We start from the raw sequence: 11,434 nt of genomic DNA, 5'->3' as shown, positions 1-11,434 counted from the left end.
TTGCCTGTTCACTCTGATGATAGTTTCTTTTGCTGTGCAGAAGCTCTTTAGTTTAATTAGATCCAATTTATCAATTTTTGATTTTGTTGCAATTGCTTTTGGCATCTTCACCATGAAATCTTTGCCCATGCCTATGTCCTGAATGGTATTGCCTAGGTTGTCTTCCAGGGTTTTTACAGTTTGTGGTTTTACATTTAAGTCGTTAATCCATCTTGAGCTAATTTTTTTTTTTTTAATTATACTTTAGGGTTTTAGGGTACATGTGCACAATGTGCAGGTTTGTTACATATGTATCCATGTGCCATGTTGATTTCCTGTACCCATTAACTCGTCATTTAGCATTAGGTGTATCTCCTAATGCTGTCCCTCCCCCCTCCCCCCACCCCACAACAGTCCCCGGAGTGTGATGTTCCCTTTCCTGTGTCCATGAGTTCTCATTGTTCAATTCCCACCTATGAGTGAGAACATGCGGTGTTTGGTTTTTTGTCCTTGTGATAGTTTACTGAGAATGATGTTTTCCAGTTTCATCCATGTCCCTACAAAGGACACGAACTCATCATTTTTTATGGCTGCATAGTATTCCATGGTGTATATGTGCCACATTTTCTTAATCCAGTCTATCGTTGTTGGACATTTGGGTTGGTTCCAACTCTTTGCTATTGTGAATAGTGCTGCAATAAACATACGTGTGCATGTGTCTTTATAGCAGCATGATTTATAGTCCTTTGGGTATATACCCAGTAATGGGATGGCTGGGTCAAATGGTATTTCTAGTTCGAGATCCCTGAGGAATCGCCACACTGACTTCCACAATGGTTGAACTAGTTTACAGTCCCACCAACAGTGTAAAAGTGTTCCTATTTCTCCACATCCTCTCCAGCACCTATTGTTTCCTGATTTTTTAATGATGGCCATTCTAACTGGTGTGAGATGGTATCTCACTGTGGTTTTGATTTGCATTTCTCTGATGGCCAGTGATGATGAGCATTTCTTCATGTGTTTTTTGGCTGCATGAATGTCTTCTTGAGCTAATTTTTGTATATGGTGTAAGGAAGGGGTCCAGTTTCAATTTTCTGCATATGGCTAGCCAGTTATTCCAGCACCATTTATTGAATAGAGAATTCTTTCCCCATTGCTTGTTTTTGTCAGGTTTGTTGAAGATCAGATAGTTGTAGGTGAGCAGTCTTATTTCTGGGTTTTCTATTCTGTCCATTGGCCTGTGTGTCTTGTTCTTGTACCAGTACCGTGCTGTTTTGGCTACTGTAACCCTGTAGAATAATTTGAAGTCATGTAGCGTGATGCCTCCAGCCTTTTTCTTTTTGCTTAGGATTGCCTTGGCTATTTGGTCTCTTTTTTGGTTCCATACGAATTTTAAAATAGTTTTCACTAGTTCTCTGAGGAGCGTCAATGGTAGTTTAACAGGAAAAGCAAATTGCTTTGTGCAGTATGGCCATTTTAATGATATTGATTCTTCCTATCCATGAGCATGAAATGTTTTTCTATTTGTTTGTGTCATCTCTGATTTCTTTGAGCAGTGGTTTGTAGTTCTCCTTGTAGAGATCTTTCATCTTCCTTGTTGGCTGTATTCCTAGGTATTTTATTTTTTCGTGGCAATTGTGAATGGGAGTTTGTTTGTGATTTGAAGCCTGGAACTTCTATTACCATTTTGCCACCATGGAGAAAGCCTGTCTGGGAAAATGCTGACTCTTGAAGGGAAGCCCTGAGAGAATGACCAAAAAATGAAGCCAGAGCCCTGCTCAAACTACACCTAAAGCATAATATTCAGTCAGGTGAGCTCTCTGTCTCCACCGCACACCCAGCAGATAGTTTTTCCTTTAATTTCAAAGAGGAAATAGAAAGTATTGAATGAGGCTGGGCACGGTGGCTCATGCTTGTAGTCCCAGCACTTTGGGAGGCCGAGGTGGTCAGATCTCTTGAGGTCAGGGGTTGGAGACCAGCCTGGCCAACATGGCAAAACCCCGTCTCTACTACAAATACAAAAATTAGCCAGGTGTGGTGGCACATGCCTATAATCCCAGCTACTTGGGAGGCTGAGGTGGTAGAATCGCTTGAACCCAGGAGGTGGAGGTTGCAGTGAGCTGAGATGGTGCCACTGCACTTCAGCTGGGGCAACAGAACAAGACTCTGTCTCAAAAAAAAAAAAAAGAGGGAGAGAGGGATAAAGAAATTATTGGACAGGAAATTAATTGACTGCCCATCACAAAATTTAAAAACCAAATTTACAATGGCAAAATATCCCTTCCTCTCTAAGCCTCAAGTCTCCCCCATTATCCGGATTCCAGATTTCTCTTCATGTAGCATTCAAGCTTACTTATGCCCTGCCCAATTAAAAATTTCTCACTCTATCCGACTTTTGCATCAAATTGTTGCCCTGTTTTTCTTCTCTCTCTTCTTATCCAAATTTTTCAAAAGAATGCGCAATACTTAAGATTTCCACCTCTTCACTTTTATCTCACACTTTGTTTTGTGGTTCAACCTATTCCACACGTTCAAAATTGCTTTTACCAAGGTCATTGGTGACCTTCATGTTGCTAAGTCCAATGAACTTCTCAGACTCCTGACATTTCCCCATCTACCTTGAACACTATTGTCCTCTCTCTTTCTGAAAATACTCTCTTTCTTTGATTTATGTACACTATGCCCTCCTGGACACTCTTTTTGTTTTTTATTTTTCTGGGTACATAGGTGTAGATATTTATGGGGTACATGAGATATTTTGATAAAGGCATACAGTGTATAATAATTATATCAGAGTAAATGGGGTATCCATCACCCCATTTATCCCTTGTGTTACAAACAATCCAATATACTCTTTTAGTTATGTTTAAATGTATGATTAAATTATTACTGACTACAGTCACTCTGTTGTGCTACCAAATACTAGATCTTATTCATTCTTTCTAACTATTTTTTATACACATTAACCATCCCCACCTTCCTCACCCACCCACCCAGTACCCTTCCCAGCCTCTGGTGACCATCATCTTATGCTCTATCTCCATGAGTTCAATGCTTTTAAATTTTCAGCTCCCATCAATAAGTGAGAACGTGCAGTTTGTCTTTCTGTGCCTGGCTTATTTCACTTAATATAATGTCTTCCAGTTCCATCCATGTTGTTGTCAATGACAGGATCTCACTTATTGTTTATTTATTTATTTGTTTGTTTGTTTGTTTGTTTGTTTTGAGATGGAGTCTTGCTCTGTCACCAGGCTGGAGTGCAATGGTGCAACTTCAGATCACTGCAACCTCCACCTCCCGGATTCAAGCGATTCCCCTGCCTCAACCTCCCAAGTAGCTACAGATGTGGACCACCACGCCCAGCTAATTTGTTGTATCTTAGTAGGGATGGGGTTTCAGCATGTTGGCCAGGATGGTCTCAATCTCCTGACCTCATGATCCACCCGCCTCGGCCTCCCAAAGTGCTAGGATTACAGGTGTGAGTCACCGTGCCTGGCCCTCACTCCTTTTTTATAGGTGAATAGCACTCCATTGTGTATAGGCACATTGTCTTTATCCATTTGTCTGTTGATGGACACTTAGGTTGCTTCCAAATCTTGACTACTGTAAATAGTGCTGCAATAAACATGGGAGTGCAAATATCTCTTTGATATACTGATTTCCTTTCTTTTGTATGTATACCCAGTAGTAGGATTGCTAGGTCATATTTTTATGATCTAGTTCTATTTTTAGTTTTTTAGGAACCTCCAAACTGTTCTCCATAGTGGTTGTATTAATTTTAATTCCCACCAACAGTATATGAGGGTTCCCTTTTCTTCACATACTCACCAGCATTTGTTATTGCTTGTCTTTTAGATAAAAGGCATTTTAACTGGGATGAGATGATATCTCATTGTAGTTTTGATTTGCATTTCTCTGATGATCATTGATGTTGACCACCTTTTCATACACCTGTTTGCCATTTGTATGTCTCCTTTTGAGAAATATCTATTCAGATATTTGGCCCATTTTGAAATTAGATTATCAGATTTTTTTTTCCTGTAGAGTTGTTTGAGCTCCTTATATATTCTGGCTATTAATCTCTTGTCAGTTTGCAAATATTTTTTCCCGTTCTGAGTTTTCTCTTCACTTTGTTGACTGTTTCCTTTGCGGTGCAGAAGTTTTTTAACTTGATGTGATCCCATTTGTCCATCTTTGCTTTAGTTACCTGTGCTTGTGGGATATTACTCAAGAAATCTCTGCCTAGACCAATATCCTGGAGAGTTTCCCCAGTGTTTTATTTAGTAGTTGCATAGCTTGAGGTCTTAGATTTAAATCTTTAATCTATTTTGATTTGATTTTGGTATATGGTAAGAGATAGGGGTCTAGCTTCTTTCTTCTGCATGTGGATATCCAGTTGTCCCAGCACCACTTATTTTTCCCCAATGTATGTTCGTGGCACCTTTGTGAAAATGAGTACACTGTGGACATATATATTTGTTTCTAGGTTCTCTATTCTGTTTCATTGGTCTATATGTCTATTTTTATGCCAGTGTCATGCTGTTTTGGTTACTATAGCTCTGCAGAATAACTTGAAGTCAGCTAATGTGATTTCTCAAGCTTTGTTCTTTTTGCTCAAGATAGCTTTGGCTATTCTGGGTCTTTCATGGTTCTGTATAAATGTTAGGATTTTTTTTTCTGTTTCTTCAAAGAATGTCATTGGTATTTTGATAGGGATTGCATTGAATCTATAGATTGTTTTGGGTAGTATGGACATGTTAACAATGTTGGTGCTTCCAATCCATAAACATGGAATATATTTCAATTTCTTGTGTTTTCTTCAATTTCTTTCATCAATGATTTGTAGTTTTCATTGTAGAGATCTTAAACTTCTTTAGTTAATTTAATTCATAGGTATTTAATTTTATTTGTAGCTATTTTAAATGGGATTCGTTTTTTATTTCTTTTTCAGATTGTTTGCTGTTGACTTATAGAAATGCTACTGATTTTTGTATAGTGATTTTTGTATCCTGCAACTTTACTGAATTTGTTTATCAGTTCTAATAGCTTTTTGGTGGAGTCTTTAGGTTTTTCCAAATATAAAATGATATCATCAGAAAACAAGGATAATTTGACTTCTTCCTTTCCAATGTGGATGCCCTTTCTTTCTTTCTCTTGTCTGCTGGCTCTAGCTAGGAATTCCAGTATCATGTTGAATAACTGGTGAAAATGGGCATTCTTGTCATGTTCCGCATCTTAGAGGAAAAGCTTTCAGTTTTTCCCTATTCAGTATGATGTCATTGGTATTTTGATAGGGATTGCATTGAGTCTGTAGATTGCTTTTGGTAGTATGGACATTTTAACAATATTAATTCTTTCAATTCGTGTACATGGAATATTTTTCCATTTTTGGTGTCCTCTTCAATTTCCTTCATGAATATTTTATATTTTCATTATAGAAAGGTTTCACTTCTTTGGTTAATTCCTAGGTATTTATTTTTATGTGTGGCAATTGTAAATGCTTTTTTTTTCTTTCTCATGCTGTTTTTGGCATATAAAAATGCTGCTGAGTTTTGTATGTTGATTTAGTAGCCTGCAACTTTACTGAATTTATCAGTTTCAATAATTTTCTTATTGAGTACTTAGGTTTTTCCAAATATAAGATCATATCATCAGCAAACAAGAATAATTTGACTTTTTCCTTTCCCATTTGGATGACCTATATATCCTTCTCTTTAATTGTTCTTAATGGGACTTTCCATACTATGTTGAATAACAGGTGAGAGTGGGCATCCTTGTTGTGTTCCAGATCTTAGAGGAAAAGCTTTCAGTTTTTCCCTATTCAGTATGATACTAGCTGTGGGTCTGTCATATATGGCTTTTATTATGTTGATGTATGTTTCTTCTATATCAAGATTTTTAAGAGTTTTTATCATGAAGGGATGTTGAATTTTATCAAATGCTTTTTCAGCATCAATTGAAATGATCATATATTTTTTGTCTTTTATTCTTTTGATGTGATGTATCACATTGATGGATTTGCAAACATGGAACCATCCTTGCATCCCTGGGATAAATCCTACTTAGTCATGATGAATGATCTTTTTAACATGCTGTTGAATTTGGTTTGCTAGCATTTTGTTGAGGATTTTTGCATTGGTGTTCATCAGGGATGTTGGCTTGTAGTTTTCTTTTTTGAATATGTCTTTGGTTTCAGTATCAGGGTAATATTGGCCTCATAGAACACTTTTGGAAGTATTCTCTCCTCTTCTATTTTTTTGAATAGTTTGAGTTGGGTTGGTGTTAGTTCTTTGAATGTTTGGTAAAATTCAGCAGTGAAGCCATAGGTTCCTGGGCATTTCTTTGCTGGGATACTCTAGTATGGCTTCAGTTGCATTACTTGTTATCAGTCTGTTCAGGTTTTGTATTTCTTCATAGTTCAATCTCTTTTTTTTTTTTTTTTGAGACGGAGTCTCGCTCTGTCGCCCAGGCTGGAGTGCAGTGGCGCAATCTCGGCTCACTGCAAGCTCCGCCTCCCGGGTTCACGCCATTCTCCTGCCTCAGCCTCTCCGAGTAGCTGGGACTACAGGCGCCCGCCACCACGCCCGGCTAATTTTTTGTATTTTTAGTAGAGACGGGGTTTCACTGTGGTCTCGATCTCCTGACCTCGTGATCCGCCCGCCTCGGCCTCCCAAAGTGCTGGGGTTACAAGCGTGAGCCACTACGCCTGGCCCATAGTTCAATCTCAGTAGGTTGTATGTATCTGGGAATTTATCCATTTAGCCTAAATTTTCCAATTTATTGGCATATACTTCCTCGTAGTGGCCTCTAATGATCACTTGAATGTCTGCTGTATTGGTTGTAATGTCTCCTCTTTCATCTCTGATTTTATTTATTTGAGTCTTTTCTCTTTTTTCTTAGTCTGGCTAAAGCTTTGTCAAATTTGTTTATCTTTTCAAAAAAAACTTTTAATTGATCTTTTGTAGTGTTTTGTTTCAATTTTATTTATTTCTGCTCTGATCTTTATTATTTCTTTTCCTCTACTAACTTTGGGTTTCATTTGCCCTTGCTTTTCTAGTTCTTAAAGATGCATTATTATGTTGTTTATTTGAAGTTTTTTTACTTTTTTATATAAAAACTTATAGCTATCAACTTCCCTTTTAGTACTGCTTTCACTGTATTGCATAGGTTTTGGTATGTAGTGTTTCCATTATCACTTAGTAGATTTCCTCTACAATCTTCCCAAGTGCTAAAGGTAGACAACCTAAGAGTCAAAATTTGACGACTCTGCCACTCTCCATCATGTCTTGTCATAAAGTAAGAGAATGAAAGAATAATTTCATAGGAAGTTGTGAACTGAAAGAGGAACTTCAGAATCCAAAATTTTAGAGGTAGAAAAGTTTCAGGCAGTGGTATGTCTTTAAAAGTGACAAGAATCATAGAAGGCTTAAGTAGATGGGGAAGTGAGGGTCACTGGATTGAAACAGGACAACTATGAGATTGACATCTTGGAAGTTTCTCCATCTTGCTAGAAAAAAAATACTCAACTCTCTGCATATATTTTAATCAAAGAACAGACATCAGTTTTTCTTAATTAACATTTTTTTAGTGCAAAATGTTTCACCAGGAATTAGTGGGCATGTATTTCTAAATGATTTCCAGCAACATACAAACAAACCATAAGATGGAACAGTGACACCCTTTACTGTTTAGCATTAAATTGCACACCTCCTTTTCCCAATTAGGAGAAAGTGATTTCTTTCTCCTAACCCTGCCCTTTGAAAGTAGAACTGAATTAAAGTTCTGGTCTCTTAGCAACCATAGCTGATTCACACACTTAGTGCGAATAGTAGATGTGCCTTTCTGAAAAGATTTGAAGTTACTATCTAAGCTTCCCAGAGCATGCTTTTAAAAGGTACTTAAACAGCATATAGCAAGGTATTTTAATAGAGATAAGAGTACTTTCATCTCAGACGTCATACTTTATTCATAGTCTTTATGACAAGTAAATCTATTCCAAGTTTCTTGGCTGCCCACTCTTACCTAGCTGCAGTGGTAAAACACACATTTGCTTGCTTTAATTCAGGGATTTGCATTCTAACTTAGTCTTCTGTGCCACTCACAATAAAATTTTAGCAAATTGTGATTCATTATAATACTGTATTCTTCTAGCCAGTATACTGGTTGATGTAGAAGTACATTTTGACTAAAGACCTACTGCCTTGTTCAAGAGTCAACTTCTAAACTTCTTAACTCAAGAGTCGCAAACTTTGCTAAAAAAATCTCTTGTCATATCCAAAGTTATAAATTATAGTAGTAGAGGAAGCTGTCAAAAATGGCACAGTAAGCTGTTTGCAGAAAATTTAGTTTTAGACAAGTGTTTTTGTTGTTATTGTTTTTCTTCCTTTTTCCAGGCCAGAAATACAAATTCACATAATTGCTTTCAACACACATCAGTGAGGGGAAGGTCAAAAGTTCTCAAGTTTGATTTTTGTGTTTACCCCGTAGGCTCCAACACTTAGTCAGGGGCTTTCAAAATGATTGAATTTAATTTCTTTTATTTTTCTCCAAATAGCAAATGCTTGGTCAGTAGTTTAAGGAAATTAATAGAAACATCTTACAGATGATGTGGAAAAAAAGTACAAAGAATTTGAGAAAAAAGTCAAGTAATTTTCAAGCAAGCTTGAGGATAGAGCTAAAAACTGAAAAGAAAATTCATTAGTGAATAAAGTCCCTCCCAGATGTTAAAGACTTCTGGGACCATTTGTAGTCTTTTGACCCTATTCAGTCACCTACTTTTTTGTTCCTTTCATCTTTAGCTAGAGCATTTTCCAATCATACTCCTTGTTGATAACTCTAACTAAACAAAAGAAGTAAAACTCCCTTAGTCTACCTTTGTTCTATTTTGGCTCAGCTGGTTTGAAATAAACTATCTCTAACAGAGGCCCAGGTACACTAGGCATCTGCTATGCTTTTGATGTTTGGACCCTTCAAATCTCAGGTTGAAATTTCATCCCTAATGTTGAAATTGGGGCCTAATGGGAGGTTTTGGATCATGGGGGCAGATTCCTCATAAACAGATTAATGTCCTCCCTCAGGGTTGAGTGAGTTGTCACTCTATTCGCTTCCACAAGAGCTGGTTGTTAAAAAGAGCCTGGCACCTTCCTGCTCTCTCTCTTGCTTCCTTTCTTGCCATGTGCTCTCTGCACATAACATCTCTCCTTCACCTTCCACCATGAGTGGAAGCATCTTGAGGCCCTTGCCAGATGCAGATGCCCAATCTTGAACTTTCCAACCAGGAGAACCGTGAGCTAAGTGAACCTCTTTTCTTTATAAATTATCTAGTCTCAGGTATTTCTTTATAGCAACACAAAATGAACAAAGACAGCACCCATTAAATATTTATGGCATGAATAAACTCATCTTTCTGAAATATCAGTGAGGTAAGTTTCTATAATGTATCATCTTGTGATAGAACATACAAAATGGTCATAAAACATAAACATGTAGTTTCACAAACTATTAAAAAACACCAATGTGTCTTCCTCCATGCCAAAACAATAGAATGGCATCTTCCCCATAGAAGCCCTCCACCTGTCTCTTTCTGACCATAATACTAGCCTACCCCCACCAATGACCACTATGTTGACTCTCATGCTGCTAATAATTGTTTAATGTGGCCTATTTTAAAAATATGTGTCAGCGGGATCATATAGTATTAGCCTAGCTTCTTTAGCTCAGTCTTTTTTGTTTAAGAGCTATCCATCTATGTAGTTTATTCATTGCTTCCTGTATAGTATAGCATGATATAAACCTACCCCTATTTTTTTTATCATTTCTACTATTGAGTTGTTCCTGTGTGGAGCTTCTATTTACTATGTTATTATGAACATTCTAATGCATGTTTCCTGGTGCATGTAAGCATGCATTTATGTGAGATACAAACACCTATAAATGGAATTGCTAGGTCATAGACTATACACATTTTCAGATGTACTATCAGACATTATTCAAAAGTGATTTTACAATGCATATTCCCATCAACAGTACATGAGAATTCTCATTGCTCCACATCCTTGTTAATAACTGGCAATGCCACTTTTCTGCCCACTCCCTCATTCCCTCTCCCGAGTGCCACTCTGGCTGCAGTGCACTTGCTCTGAGCTCCAGGCTCCTGCTAAGCTACCACAGTCTCCCTTCAGCCACCATTATGATTATCTACTGGGACCTCATCAGACACAATGAGATGTTCTCTGACATTTACAAAATATGAAAGATCATGGACCAGCTGTGCTTGGAGGTAGAGGGAAAAATAGTTGATAAGACAGAGGGTAACATTGATGACTCACTCACTGGTGGAAATGCCTCCACTGAAGGCCTCAAGGGTGAAGGTACCAAAAGCACAGTCATCATTGGTGTTGATATTGTCATGAACCATCCCTTGTAGGAAACCAGCTTCACAAAAGAAGCCTACAAGAAGTACATCAAACATTACATGAAATCAATTAAAGGCAGACTTGAAGAACAGAAACCAGAAAGAGTAAAAGCTTTTATGCCAGGGCCTGCAGAACAAATCAAGCACATCTTTGCTAATTTCAAAAACTACCAATTCTTCATTGGTGAAGACATGAATACTAATGGTATGGTGGCTCTATTGGACTACCATGAGAATAGTATGATCCATATATGGTTTTCTTTAAGGATGATTTAGAAATGGAGAAGTATTAATAAATTTGGCAGTTACTTTGGATCATTTGCCTGTCATCATAACTGGCTGCTGCTTGTCATCCACACAACACTAGGACTGATATCATCTTAAGCATCTCATTTACTGTGACTGTGATTTATTTGGAGTAGAGGCATTGTTTTTAACAAAAAAAAAAATACATGTCAGTTGTAGAAAAATAAAATGCATTTAAACTCATTTGAGAGAATGCCTCCTAGTTTAATACATATTTAAACTAAATCTATGCTGTAATGTTCCTGGAGAAGCTAGAGCCTGGTTGTAGGCCACTACTAGAAAGTATAAGACTGTTATCAGGTAACTTGTACAGTAGAAACTACTTTTGAGACTAGAATCTAAAAAAAAAATAAAAAGTTTTAATTCTGAACTGCAGTAAAGGAAAAGACCATGCTAATATTAATGCCAACATTTTAAGTGGAGCCTTATACATTTCCTCACCTACAACAGAGTAGTTAACTCTGGAAGAGATTACCAAGAGAATAAAAAGAAACTAACTCAGCCTGAAAGAAATACTTGGCAATGCTATCTATTTAAAAAATGTTCACCATATTCATACATGTGTATTATCAGATGTTTTATTTTTGCCACTCCAATGGGTATGTAGTGCCAGTACATTGTGGTTTTAATTTGCATTTACCTAATTACCAATGAAGTTGAGCATTTTTCCATGTGCTACTATTTCCTCTATTGGGATGTGCCTGTTCAGGTGGTTTTCCCATTTTTCCTTTGCAT

General features: G+C 37.2%; 1 pseudogene; it reads left to right on the top strand.

The window, feature by feature from the left end:
- The first annotated feature begins 10,168 nt into the window (after positions 1-10,168).
- On the top strand, positions 10,169-10,686 carry LOC116812268 (translationally-controlled tumor protein-like; annotated as a pseudogene).
- The last annotated feature ends 748 nt before the right edge of the window (positions 10,687-11,434 follow it).

The sequence above is a fragment of the Hylobates moloch genome, unplaced genomic scaffold, assembly GCF_009828535.3.
Source record: "Hylobates moloch isolate HMO894 unplaced genomic scaffold, HMol_V3 SCAFFOLD_7, whole genome shotgun sequence".
Classification (NCBI taxonomy): Eukaryota; Metazoa; Chordata; class Mammalia; order Primates; family Hylobatidae; genus Hylobates; species Hylobates moloch.
The sequence above is the reverse complement of the archived record's forward strand: the minus strand, read 5'-3'. Positions and strand labels throughout refer to the sequence as shown.